We start from the raw sequence: 14,504 nt of genomic DNA on the forward strand, positions 1-14,504 counted from the left end.
CTTATTTACAACATGAAATTTGTTTAAAAAATGATTATGCCCTCCAATCAGAGGTGGACAGTCCACCTCCCACAGCCCCTGTCCTTGAGTGGGAGTGTATGAAACCATGCAAATTTTCAAAAATATACTGATTGAGATTCATCATTTACAGGAGTTTACGCTGTTTTTGCTAACCTTCTACTTAGTATTTTTCAATTTTAACACAATGGTCTGGTGCTTTTGATGGCTGCGACTGCATTCTCTTCCTTCAGACCCTCGTATGGCTTGGCACTGGTTGCAGATGGCAGAAGGTCCCGCCATAGCAACACTCTGCTTGTTTCCATACGAAATCAATGGTTTCTGCCATTTCTGCTGTATGTTTGCTCTGTTGTTTTTTTAGGTTGATCCAGAACTGGTGGATGTGGCGGAGGCGGAAGAAAAGGAATGGACAGAATGCAAAGGTCAGTTTCCCACAGTGGGAGAGGGATTACAACCTGCATCCAGTGAATGCATACACTTTGATGAATACTTGGAGATGAGTATGTTGCACCTCAAGCGCAATACATACAGGTTCTGTACATGTTTAGTACTGATAAAAACCTTACTCATGTTAGTGCCACAACCTTTAATATCAGGTTTATATTTTTAAGGTTATCCCAAATGCATGCTACAATTTAATCTTCTATAATACAATTTTTCAACAATAATACATTTTTTAATTTGGTGACTGAGCAGCTGCAGTCTGTGTTATATAATGGTGACACTGATTTGCAGTGAATTGAATTCAGGCTTTTCCACCTGCTCACCACTGTCTATTAATATTTCAATATATATTTATTATATATTCATTTATAATATTTATAATATTTCATCGTATTCAATATTTTTAAGTGAACAAGGAAAGAAATTATGGTATGATGTGATGGGGATCGTTTGTAATGACAAATCCAGAGAGAATAATCATCCAACTCTGCAGTTCCTTTTCAGCGCTCCAGCTCATTTTTGTGGTTTTTGAGCCCTGAACTTTACTGTTTTAATTCCCTCATCAGCTTCATTTTTGGCAGAAGAAGGCAGCTATTTTCAGTGAAAAAGCTCTGATAAAACTAATGTACACTACCTTTCCAGCACCAAACAACAGACAAACAAAGTTATCAACTAGCTGGTGAACATAGCAGAGCATTTAGCAGTTAATAGAGCCAGCTATTTCCCTCAGGAGTTAGCAGAGCCCATAACAGAGCTAAAAGAAGAGTATATTGGATTTTAATTTGTCAGATAGGCAAAAACACTCAAAATGAATACTAATGTGGCTCCATATCTGCTGGATGTGTTAATACGCAACTGTTGGCTAACACGTTACCCACGATGTACACCTGAAGGAACTGGTACTGAAGGATTTTGGTGCTTGTATTGTTTTCAGTTTTAGGTTCGGCCTCACCACCATCTCTGTGGCAGCTTTCCCTTTGGCCCCTCTCTAGGTGTTGCTCAACAGCATCATTGAGATTCGTTTAGACTTGCAAGTTTGTCACAGAGTGGCAGCGACCTCTGCCATCTCAAGCCAGAGACATAGTTAAATGAAATATGGTACATTTATGTTATAGTTTTTTCCCAGTCAGAAAAGATTGTTTTACTGGTTTATATGACTTTGTCGTAAAATTGAATACATGTGTATGTGGCAGGGATCTGGTAAGGCATTGCTGTTACCTCAGACTTCATCCCTCGCCTTGTTTGGACCCTGTGCTGGTCAAGGCCGAGCAGGAGAGGGGTGAGTGATAATCTAACAGTTCATTTGTTTAGTTTAGTTCATGTTTCTTTGTGTAGGAATGTTATTTTTTTGTTTGTTTTTTTCTCTGTTTTTTTGTTATACTGATATCTAATGTTTTTAGATACTGTAAGTGCTGGATAAAATTATTTTTTGTTTGATCGTCAGGTGTATGATGGGTTACGTCAATGCCAGCCTCTCAGTCTCCCAGGTGTCTGAAGAAGAGATCGCTGCCCAGGCCTAATGGCTCCAAGCTTTTTGGAGATGTTGTGAAATTTTATAGGTAGCACATTTGTGAGTGTGTCTGCACCAAAAGCTTTCAGTTTTCATTAAGCAAAAGATGTTAAAAATATACTGTGAATTTTTTTTTTTTCCTATAGCCGAGCCTCGATTAATGTTTCCACAAGTACAAACTGTGTTTTGTTTCCTATTAAGGTAACTCTTCTCCTCTCTGAGAGGATTATTCCTCACACACGCCTAGGAGTTACATAAGGCTGTCAGAGGATAATATGTAAAATTCCCTCATATCCCGCATTTTGTCAGCTTGACACTGAAAAATTGGTGTAGTTGAACTGAGTTTTGGCAGGACAGTGAATATGCAGTGTAAAAGAAAGAAGGGATATAGACATTTTCCACCATTGGAAACTGATGGTGTTTTTTTGTGGAATGGACGGACCCCCTCACCTTTTTACTGTTTTTTTGTTTTTTGTCCTGTTGAAGAGTAGGAACAACACAGGTGATACTGTGATTAAATCAGAGTTAAACAATATATTCAGATACCTCATGTTGCCATTTGGGCCTTATGGAGGTTTATAAACTGTGCTCTTGAATTTGCAGTCCATGCACTGTTTGTAAATTTGCTCCATTCCTTGTTCTCTGAAGAAAGAAGTCATTAGCAAATCTGTGAGCATGGACTGCAATACAACTACCCTCAGCTCTACAGAGCATTTTAGCATCCTTTAGCTCATTGTGTTCATTTTACAGCTTTACAGTTCTACAACTTTAATGTTTCAGTTCACTCTGAACGCTCTCGCCATTTTCCAGCGACAAGTGGCAATTGTTTTGTAGAGAGTTATACCATATTAAAAATAAAAGTATTAGCATCTGAAGCGTCCAATGTCCAAGTTGTCTACTCTAGCTTCATATCAAACACACATATTGTAATTCGCTCTCTTGTAGCTCAAATGTGTCTGTACACAGGTATTTTTCTACACAAATCCCTCCTCAAATGGAGTATTTGCATCCATCAGCAGTTTAAACAGAACAGACAGAAAGCCAGGCGTCCAGCACGTTTTCTGCCCTTCGTACCCTGCAAGCCGTACAGTGGGCTCACACCACGTGCCAGAAACCCGACTCCTTTAAATGTCAAGGCACCAGCTGCCTTGTTCCATATTTCAGATTATGACTGCTGCTTGTAGCTGTCTGGCAGATTGTTGTCACACACAAGCATTAGACAGTGAGGCCCTGATGTCACATCCAGGATTATCCCTGCAAACGCCAAGAAAAAAAAAGAAAAAATGAAAATAAAACAGTCCTGCTGTTTCCTGGCTGTGGTTACCAGGGCAACACAGCTGATAAATCCATCTCTTCCTTCCTCAGTTTTACTCTTTCTCAATCTGTCTCATTACAATTTCTCCTTTCTTTTTCTTGAGGCTGTTTCTTCTCACATAAGGATCCACTATACTTGCAGTCTGTCACTTGCTAGAGTCATTCTTTGACATTCCTTTAAAGTCCAACTAAATTTCTAAAAAGAAAAATCAGTACATATATCCTTAGTGTTTGTTTTGATTTGTGTCTGCTCACTCAGAATTGTAATTACCAAAAAGAAAAAAATTAAGTTTTATTTTTTTTTGACCAGTGGCTGCACCTCCTACTTTAGTGTTCTCCAGGGGGCGTACATTTTTGGTTCAGACTGACAATGTTGGTACTGGTAATTTGATTGGTACAATATTTGTATGTGAGAGCTTTAAAATTTGTTTGCTATATTGCTTAATTTTCAGCAGCCACACATGCAGTTAACCATTATGGACTTAATTTTGTGTTTATTAAAACACAAACAAATGTGGAATTGTAAACCTTCCAACATAAGCTACAACCCCAAATTACTATCATTCAAAAATAAGGCAAAGAGCAATATGTGAAATGCAAAGAAATATGATTTGGATCTAAATTCACAGCTTGTATTATTTTTTATTTTTGTTTGCATTTCTTATTTTTTGTTTGAAAGTCACAGTTTTTCCTTTGCACTTCCAAATTTTTCTTTACATTTCACTGTTTGTCTTTAGGCTTCTCAGTTTTTCTGAGTTTGGTCATTACAGTAAATGGACAAATTTTCCAAGGGCAGGGATTCTCTCTGCTGCTCTCCCATTGGTCTGATAAACTGCTATCCGTCATATCCTGCAAGGGAATCTGGGAAATAATGAAGGCTATCGCCCAGTAGCACTCCCTAATAGGTGAAATTAAAATTATTTTCACTATAAATTTTCATCAATGATTTATAAAACCTTACTGCTAACGACAGAAAACCTTATGGAAAATATGTCACGGTGTCTATGTTATCTACGCTAAGCCAGCTAAATCTGGAAACGCTGTTTAACACTACATGTTTTCAGGCATTTCAATAAAGAACTTCAACCACACTGGAACCCATAATCAGTGGAAAAAAATGGCTAAATCTATTGCTGTTCCTCGTTAGTTCAGAAATCAAAGTACTGTTGATGACAGCCAACATGTTGACCAGTGTGGCAGATAGTCCTCCCAATCATCACCAACACTTGTGTTTTAATGTACACACATACACTTGTTTTTTTAACTGCTCTCATTTGTTTAGTTTTCTGGTCCTGTTGTCAGACAAATGAATGGGCAGAAATACTGGTTTCATTGTGGCCCGTAATGCCACAAGCCCCATAATGCAGGGGCTGTGTAGCAGCTTTGTTGCTTCTCTAACCCTCTCTGTGGTCACACAATACAGGTGCTGTTATTAGGCTATATTTATGTTAATTTTTTCAGATGACTTCAGGATCAAAAAATAGTCATTTACTATAACAGTCGCCTCAGCACAACAGTGCAGGATCTGTTACTGTGCGTTTTAACATTCTGGTCATTTACCATCACCACCTCTGGACCAACAAGAGAGCTAATGCTAGCCAGACCTGTCCTTTCTCAAATTTAGGAGGAACACAAGAGCTGCTGATGACTCATTAGCTGCCGTTGAACGAAAAGTAATGGTATATTCACATTACTTTTTGTTTGCAGAAAAACAGGTTTGGCATGGACAAATCAATTTTAAAAAATCAATAATAGTCAATTTATTGAACTTTGTCCTGAGCTGCGCTGACCTTTGTGGGCACCGCCAATCGCTGTTAACCACTGCTTGAATTGAGCCTATTTGTGTTTCTGAATTTCCAGAACTATAACAAACTGACCTCAGACCAGAACAGACCAAATGGATAGGTTTCTTCGCTTGGTGAAATATCAGCATATAGATTCAGCTACCAGGTTTCGTACAAAAACACTTTTTGAGTCTCTGAAATCTACTCCTAGCAACATTAGCATTGTAGCTAGGGTAACACTATTTAGTACAGAGGCACCGGGAGAATGATAAATACCAAGCTGAACAACATGTATTTGCAGCACAAGACCCTTGATTTCTACTATTATGCCGTAATGTCTAGTGGGACTGCTGACTTCAGCAATTTCTGAGTGGAATACAAACTTAACAGCATGGTGGGTCATCCCCAAATGTTGAAAGGGACAGACACCTTAAATTGCTAATGGTACACAGCCACTTGTTAAAAAGGTGGAAGAAAACGTCTTGTATCAACGTTCTTTCCTTGTGTTTTAGAATGCTAGGCAAATTTTGGAAAGACACCACTACACAGGAAGCCACAAATTGAGGTGAAGACACAACCGAAGACACTGAAAATGTTTCAACTTGAGGGAAAAATTCTGTGCCTATCCCAGGACTGTATGAATCGCTTTCATTAATGAAAATGAAAGAAAGAACAGTTGGACCCTCTGTTTCTAGCTATCTTACTAGTGTCTGTACAATCTGTACATGTTTGGGATGAATAAACATGGACTGCACAAACGGTCCAGCAGTCAAATTTGAACCAATGACCTGCAGCTAAATTTTGATTTGCTTTTTGCCTGAACACGTATTAAGGAGATACTGTATGTAATGTATGTATGCAGTCAGTAGTGCACTAGGTAATTTTACGACACATCTCGAGCAAGGTCAGCTATCAGTCAAGCTTACACGATATTTCCATAAACATGTTGAAAAGCATTTTTTGCTATTAAAAAACTGAAAGTTAGCAAAATAGTTGGACATCATTATAGGTTATAGTTCCTGACACAAAAAGTTAAAAGGGTAACTTAAATTTCAGTTTGACTATACACCTGCAATGACTGATCTGACCACTTTGGGCAGCAAAAACCCAACATTGAATATGTGAAAACAACATTGACACATTTCACCTTTAAAGTTGATACATCTAACTTGCTTATTTACATCCATCAGATATGGAGCAACATTAGTGATTAATTGGAGTCATGCCTCTGGCTACCTGCTGAGTGTAACTTTATAATATCCATTGCCCTTTTAGCTATATTTTTGGTCTCCAGTTAGTTTTTACTAACTTTGTCTGCAGTTTGGTGCCAGGCAGATAAGGCATATTCCCATGAGATGCCTAAACTTTAATCCTTGTCTAGTCCTTTGACCCAAATCCTAACCTTAAACTGCCCTTAATCTTCATCCTAAACTCATCTCTTAAATCCTTACTTTGAATAGAAATTCCTTCAAACAGAGTAATTCATCTCAATTACTGGAGGTCATCTGGCTGACATGATTGTGATAATACAGACTACATTTACAAAGCTCTCTCTCTCTCACACACACACACACACACACACACACACACACACACATACATTCCCAGTGTACAGAAGTGGACAGATTATAAGGCCTAATAATATGTTGAAGATGCGGATTGCAGCTCACATCCTGCCCAGATTGTGACCCTTCATCCCCACTGAAATATTGGATCAGACAATTTTAAGGTCAAAGCTGTTGTCGCCTGCCTCAGAGACAGAGGAAATTACTTTGCAGATAAGACACTCCTTTCACCTTCTTTCCTATGGAATCTAGGTCAGCTTCAGAATCTGAATCTGTGGCCATCACATTTCTGCCATCTGTACCTTTAGTATTAAAGCTTTACATCCCCTACTGTCTCACCAAGTGAGGGAAGAGGGGGGTGGAGGCTGCACTTTACAACTGGCTGTTTTAGAGTAGCCATAATTGTCTGCTGAATGTAAATATATTAGGGCTGCTGTGGCTTTCTTACATGTAGTATTACATGAGAATAACCAGTGTGAGCAGGGTTGTGACCACATGTACTAGTTGTAGAAATTGTAATAATTTATTTGTTGATGTACAGCAAATAAATGGCTGTTTACACTCTCTCTTTCGATGACTAACACAACAGTGATTAGGCCTTTCTCTTCTTTGCTTTTTTTTCTGTTCTAAACTATTATCTTGTGGTAGTGTTTAACCAGGAAAAGCCTCAAGACTAACAGGAACTATGGAACTTGCAGAGTACACAGCAGTGAGCACTTAAGACAAATGCTGGTGTAATCCTTTTAAACTACAATCACTTTGATTCCATTCATATCAATAAAGAAATTAGTCTTCTTTTGCTCAAAAGTGCCTGCACCTTCCACCATGCACTGCACATAAGGTTCTGAAAAGCAATCCCCAGATAAGAAAAGATAAAATTTACTGATCGCCAGAGGGGAAACTCATATGTTACAGCAGTATAAGAAAAAGTCTGAAGAGGTAGGAAACAGATAGAGTTATTTAAGACAACTTATTGAAGAATAAGTACAACAACCAAAAGGGAAAAAAGGTAAATGACATTCAAAAGCAATATAAATTAGCTCAGCTAACTAGCTACTGTTAACAACCCTAACCGATTTTGGCAATTATAACCACAGTAAATATTGTGCATTGCTCACCATAGTTGAAATCTAACTGCAACAAGCTGTAAACAGAACACTAACATAAGCCCTATTTGGATGGGTTTAACATTACGGGGGCAGGTGGGGGATAAAGGTTTTCCCTTTGGTCCCTACCAATTTAACTCACTGTTGTAAACGAGAATTTAAACTTTGCAAAAGGGGAATCAAAGATACTGCCTGAGGTAAATTTGACTCAAAAATTATAGTCCTTTTCTGAGTCATAACTCAGTCACATCTTGACACACAGACATGAAACACACATTGATATAATTCAGTGGTACTTACACTTTCCAAGGATATTATTATCTTATCATTATCTCTGTCGATCGCAAGTAAACATCCAAAAGTCGGCTTTGCACTTCATCCACTTCAGAACTTGCCTGAGAATCATCACATTTTCACAAACTGCTGTTAGCTAGGATACTTTTAATGATGCCAATTTGCCAAAATGTAAAAAAATATAGGCTAAGAACAGGGTTCGAAAGAGAATACCTCTAACTGTCATCACAACAGCCCATTTGATGAGCTTTTACAGGGTCTTGATCTCCTCATGGCTTTAATTGTTTCCCTCATCACATACCAAAAAGACCTATATGTTGGTGTTAGCATGTTTGCATTCATGATTTTTGACTTTATCTGTTTTCACAAAAAGAGTCGTATTTCACACTAAGCTGATAAAAAGTATATGAGTATATAAGTATAACAGCCTCCTGTTATTTGCCAGAGAGTTTACTGAAAAACAGTAGATAATTAGAATGTTGTAATTATCTCTGATGATGGGGTGAAAAATTACACACATACGTGCTGAAGACTGGATTAAAATCACTGAACAGGGCAAGTAATATTAAAATCACCTCACCTCCCCTAGAGAAATAAAGAATAGTCCTATACACTTTATAAAGTTGATATGGTAGCATAATTTGGAATCATGCTTCTTGCCACCTGGTGAACATAGTCCAATATTCATCACCTTTAAATTTCGGCTCCTACATGTTCATTCCCTGGATCTTTAGATCCATCATTAAATACTGGAATATAGTTATAATTCCTCTTTACATAATCTTGAAACAAATATCCAATTTCATCTACATTCCTTTTAAATCCATTCGCTCTTCTGCTGCACCAGTTGCAAGTCCACATTGGGCATTTAAACCATATTCTTCTGCTGCTGTATTAATATTCCAACCAAATCCTTTACCTTTTTGTTGTTGTGAATACTCCCAACAATCACACAGAACCTTTGCTGTAGGTTGTTCCTTTCTAGAGCCCTTAAACCTAAGCCAATATGACAGTGACACCTTTGAAAATCTTAAATATAATGTTTAATCGTCAGCTTAGTAGGAGTCGTGTTAATAGCACCAATACTGAGTCTATGATCTCTGAACTTTATTTTAATTTTTTCAGAACACTCTTGGCTTCTGATCCATAAACCATATACTCATAATCAATACATGATTGTATTAAGGCCCTATAGGTATCCAGTAGTGATTGTTTATCTGCTCCCAACTCATAACCAGAATCTGATCTCATGAGATTCAGTACTTAACCTTCTGTTTCAACCAGTTTAGCATGAGTCCTCCATATACATTTCTCATCAAACCATAACCCAAAATATTTGAACTCTGTTATCCTTTCCCTACTTTGACCTATCTAACCTAAAACATAAAAATATAAAAATATGTAGCATGACTTTGCAACTGACATCTTAAATCCGAAGGCCTTCAATAAGCAATCTGAATACTATTAGTCACATGTCTAATGTTTTTCCCTCTCTTCCATATAGCCACATCATCTGTATAAAAAAACAGCCCATTATCTCCACCAACATTCATAAAAATATAATTTATCATCATGTCAAACAGAATAGGGCTCTTAGCATTACCTTTTACAATATCAAAATCATCTGAATCAGTATCTCCAACTTTAACATGGAGTCTAAAGCCCAGTTTTACAGCCTTCTGCCAATACCCATTCTATGCAATTTAATCATTAGTCCTTCTCTCCACATTGCGTCTTACGCTTTCTCAATATCAAAATAAACTATAGCCATGACCTTTCATACAATCCAGCACTATCCTTTTTCCTTGTTAAATCAGTATTTGCTCTTAAAATGTTTTTAAATATATTTGATCTAAATGAATTCCACTATGTACACTTCAACCAAAGAGCTAGTGACACAGCAGCAATAAATATTGACTAGGATGGTAATTAAACTAGAAACAGGTGTGTAGGTGGGCAGGGAACTCAGGTGATTACAAATGGACAAGTGAGCAAGTGAGCCAGGGAAAAAGTCCAAGGACATCTGGTAGACAGAAACAAAAGGGCTAAGGAGAAACCATAGCCTGGGATAAATGAACAAAGCTGGAGTAAGAGGCTAAGGGGAGCCAAGGGAGCAGACAACAACACACAGGTTATTTTTTCTCACAGCGTTTGGTTGTAAGTATGCATGAATAAAGCTTTGATATTTCTTTTCACTGCTGAACTTTTTAACAACCACACACTTTTGATGTCTCTGCTTGGCCTTGATAGTGTTTTGACAAAAAATCTGAAGATGACAACAACTCTCATTTGACTAACACTGCCATGCAATCGGCTTCAATAGTCTGCCGCCTTTGTAGAGTAAAGTATGGGGGATGGGAGGTAACTGCTGAAGTTATAACCAGGAAGCCTTAGGTGAAATGAACATAAATTAATTGTGTCCTTGCAAGCTTCCTGTGACTAATATACTGTTGAGTTCCTTTATACTTCATTATGCTGCCATCATTAGTGTTTGATTGCAAATGATCTTGCTTTATTCATAGCAGTCATTAGCTTCAGTACCTGACCATCTCTTTTTTCTCATTGAGTAAATTTCCTGGTTGTGTAATTGAACTGGGTTTAAGAGCTGTGTGAGAAACTCAAATCATCAATGAAGTGTCAGCTTTAAAAATTAATTCCTTGTCTTTCAGTGGGCGATCAAAAAAAGCCACTTACAAATGTCTTCATTTTTAGCCTCAAGTCTTCTTAAAATTACACCATTGGTGCCTTTTTCTTCTCAATTAAGCTGCACAGATGTTTGCTCCTTCACGTCATTTTTGAGAGAAATGTAACTGGCAATTTCAAAGGTAATGTGCTGTGTTTATCCTGTGAATCCAACTGAATTATCTAACATTGCTTCCGGCACCCCAGCATGAAATTGGCACCAAATACAAGCTGTAACATTTTGTATTTGCTATTGCATACATTAATTAAGTAACATGTGAGCTCATAATCATGCCACCTAGTCCCAAATCCCCTCTGTCAAATTGCTTTTGAAAAGCTTGTCTTACATATTGACAATATCCGGTTAATGTGGCTCTAAGCTACAGTCATAACATCAGAATTCCTCCCTATCATATTGTGGGCTGAACAATCATCCTTTCAGCAAATAGCTCACATCACGCTCTTTGCACTGAATCACATTCCATCCTATGTCTGCCTCCTCCACTGACTCTAATATACTCCTTAAAGTAAGGCATATTAGTCGATGAAAAATCCATTCTGTAGAACCTCTCACCTAAGTTCTTACTGTTTTGGTCTCAAGCACTTTTATTATTAAATGCTTACTAACTTATGTTCAAGTGCTTTGATTATGACCTTTGGACTCTAAAAAACATGTTACAGTATTAGTGCCGTGGAAGTTGGACCTAACTAGTTGCAGATTCTGGTATAATACTGTCATAAAACTGTCATATTGCAATGTTAAGGACAAGGCTGCACTGCAATTTAAGAGTGCTTAACCCTTAAGATGCATATAGGTAATTGGCACCTACACTCCATTAGTAAAATATCATTTTCAACATTTTAAAAGAAAACAGGATTATTATTCCACACTGGTGTGTTGCATTTTACACAACTGTTTACTTAACAATTATTTTTCTTGATCAGATCTGACATTCTTTTAACTTGACCCTGTTTGCTTCTCTCCTGTGACTGGGCACTTTGGGCATCCAACACCTCCCCTTTGCTTCAGTGAACTGGGCTGAAAGTTGGGGGCAGCCTTCCAGTCATATCTTGTATTCTGTTCCCTGGAATACTCCCTTGAGAGCTCCTTGAGGAAACGCTGTCATGAGTTAGTGATAGTCTGGGTTGTCTTCATCTGATATTCTGAATCTAACCCCATCACTGTGTATTCAACTGTGTATCTAGCAGCCATCTAAACACTACATGTAAAGAAATACAAAGAATTGTAAAATGTTTTAAATGGCATATTAATATATACATATATATGATTGTAAAATTATGAACAGTATGTTATCTATCAATAAATAGGTTTATTAAAAAGGTATATCTGTCATCATATGATTAAACTACCAAGTGTTATAGTAAGAGTCTATCTGTAAAATATGCTGCTAGGCAAATTATATATTTGTTATTAATATAGTTATTTATATAACTATTTTTGTAGTGAAGGGTTGATAGCACAGACTGTAAATGTAGCTGGTCGGGAGTATGTAACCACTGTGATGGTTTGGTAAGAAACCAGAGATGTTGGGATGTTATCATCCCTGATGTTTATTAATAACAACAGATAGGGGTGTGTTTGTTCTACAATAAAACAAGAACCAAAACATTTGCACCCAAGCATAACAACAGTACTTACAGTAATTTTTAAACAGTGTTAGTGCTTTCAAATGGTTATAGCATACCTCATGACTCTATGATATTACTTAATCTAGGATGTAAGTTTCTAACTAGCAAAATCACTTGTATTCGAAGACAACATACAGATTAGCCTAAAACCACTGTCATTATAATGCACTTCAATAACAATCATGGCATCAATGTGAACTCTAACATGTGAAGAACGACATTCAGAGGACAAATATGTACACCACTGCAGTAACAGCTATTGATCTACCATCACTGATGTAGATTTTAGCATGCAGCAAGTGGGCCTTATGCTAATACAGCTGATTCTAACTGAACATATTTAAACCTCCAATATAAAACTCGAGGCACATAATGTATATATAGCACACAGTTCTACTTACATGTTTCTGAATGCACATATGCATGAATAGCTTATGGGTGACAAACTCTTTACAATGTATACATCCGATGCATTTTCCTTCTCTTTTCCACGCAAACGACATCTAAACAAGTATGACGGCAGGTGAACCAATAACAAGGGCACTGATTGGCTGATCCCTGCCACTCAATTGAGTGACTTCTAAACTACTATAATAAATAAATTAACATGTCCTTCTTCACAATATTTGTAATTATATATTTGTTACATTCCAAGGTGAAGTAAAAAGCCATCCCTCACAGAGAGGGGGGGGGGGTAAAAGATAAGGGGGGTGAGGGTGAAGGCATACATTTTCAGAAATTCTACTGGAAGACATTCATAATGTTGAACTCCGCTGTTCAGAAATGGCTGTTTTAAGAATGAAAAAAGAGAGCTAGAGAGCAATATTCAAACCCAGTTTATGTTCTCAAATCCTCACAACTCCCCATCCACTACACATAGTGTGTAGTGGATGGGGATGTTGCACTGCTGGTTTCAGAAAGTTACAGAAATGGTTGGTCACAATGATGTGGGAGGAGGGGCTTTCCAAAGCTGTTTGACCATATGAGAAGCAGTTCTGATAAGTAAACTGGTGCCTTAGTTACTGGCTACTTACTGGCTACAGTTGTGTGTCAATACATCCACAACAACTACAGTACATTTACGTTAGTTAGCAATAAAGTGTGATAATTTGAATGAATAAGATGGTAATCCTTAACATTTTGTGTGTAAGCGGCAATTTAAAATAGCTATTCATTTAGTGGTAGCAGTTTTTTTTTTTATATATATGTAATACTTTATGTATCAATTGTTAAATTGTTGTGTAAAATAATGTGGATGAGTGGTGATTCCAATGATGGCTTAGGTTTTGGTTCAGAGTAGGCATTATACCTGACAAAAATAGCTGATAAGGATGAAAGGTTGCTATAAATTTCCATAAGAAATGTATACAGGACATTTTTGACCCACTAATAGAAAATTGGGGTAATGATAAAATATTTTTAAAAATTACACTAAAAAACACTGAAATATTTTTTTCACAAAAATATTGAAAAAAAAAAACAGACTAGCCTGGTTATTTTTGACCCACCACATATCTAAGGGTTAAAGGAAAAAGTATGAGGAAAGTGAGACATTACAAAGAAAGCACATCTTAAAAACATGACAAAACCCTGCAGGGTATAATAAACTGTCATACTGTAAAGCTGAAACATGTTCCCCACCTTACTGAGGCAGCCAATTCAGCGTCAAGCTTTTCACAGCTATTACAGAACTAATACATGATGTATTAGATGTTATGTTTTCATTCTTTGGGTAATTGAATTTTTGTCTGTGTTATCCTTTTCTCCTCTGTACTTTAAGGTACAAAGCTCTGCAGAACAAGACGTCAGTTTAAAAACTGTAAGTATGCCATACATTTTACCTTTCATAAACCTGCTTGTTACAGTTATTTATATGTAAAAATTTATATCGTGTCAATAGTATTTCTTCACTCCAAATCATTTAATTTGTTATGAAAAAATAAACAAATGGAAATAGTTTATTTTTTACAATATTTTTTCCTGCATGTCATCAGCATTACTCTCGGGAAACTGTTACAATCTATAGCATGTATAAGGTGTGGCACAAGTGCTACAGGCGTTACAGGATCAAATTCCACTGGGGATGCACATGCTAAAAATGTCTGCACTTACAGGACTGTAATGTACTGTGAATAGA

The 14,504-nt window shown here is 37.1% G+C and overlaps 1 pseudogene; it reads left to right on the plus strand.

Moving 5' to 3' along the window:
• The window catches only part of LOC120803954, a 42,799-nt pseudogene extending 39,976 nt beyond the window's left edge, over positions 1-2,823 (plus strand).
• Positions 2,824-14,504: the final 11,681 nt, after the last annotated feature.

Source organism: Xiphias gladius, chromosome 2 (assembly GCF_016859285.1).
Source record: "Xiphias gladius isolate SHS-SW01 ecotype Sanya breed wild chromosome 2, ASM1685928v1, whole genome shotgun sequence".
NCBI lineage: Eukaryota > Metazoa > Chordata > Actinopteri > Istiophoriformes > Xiphiidae > Xiphias > Xiphias gladius.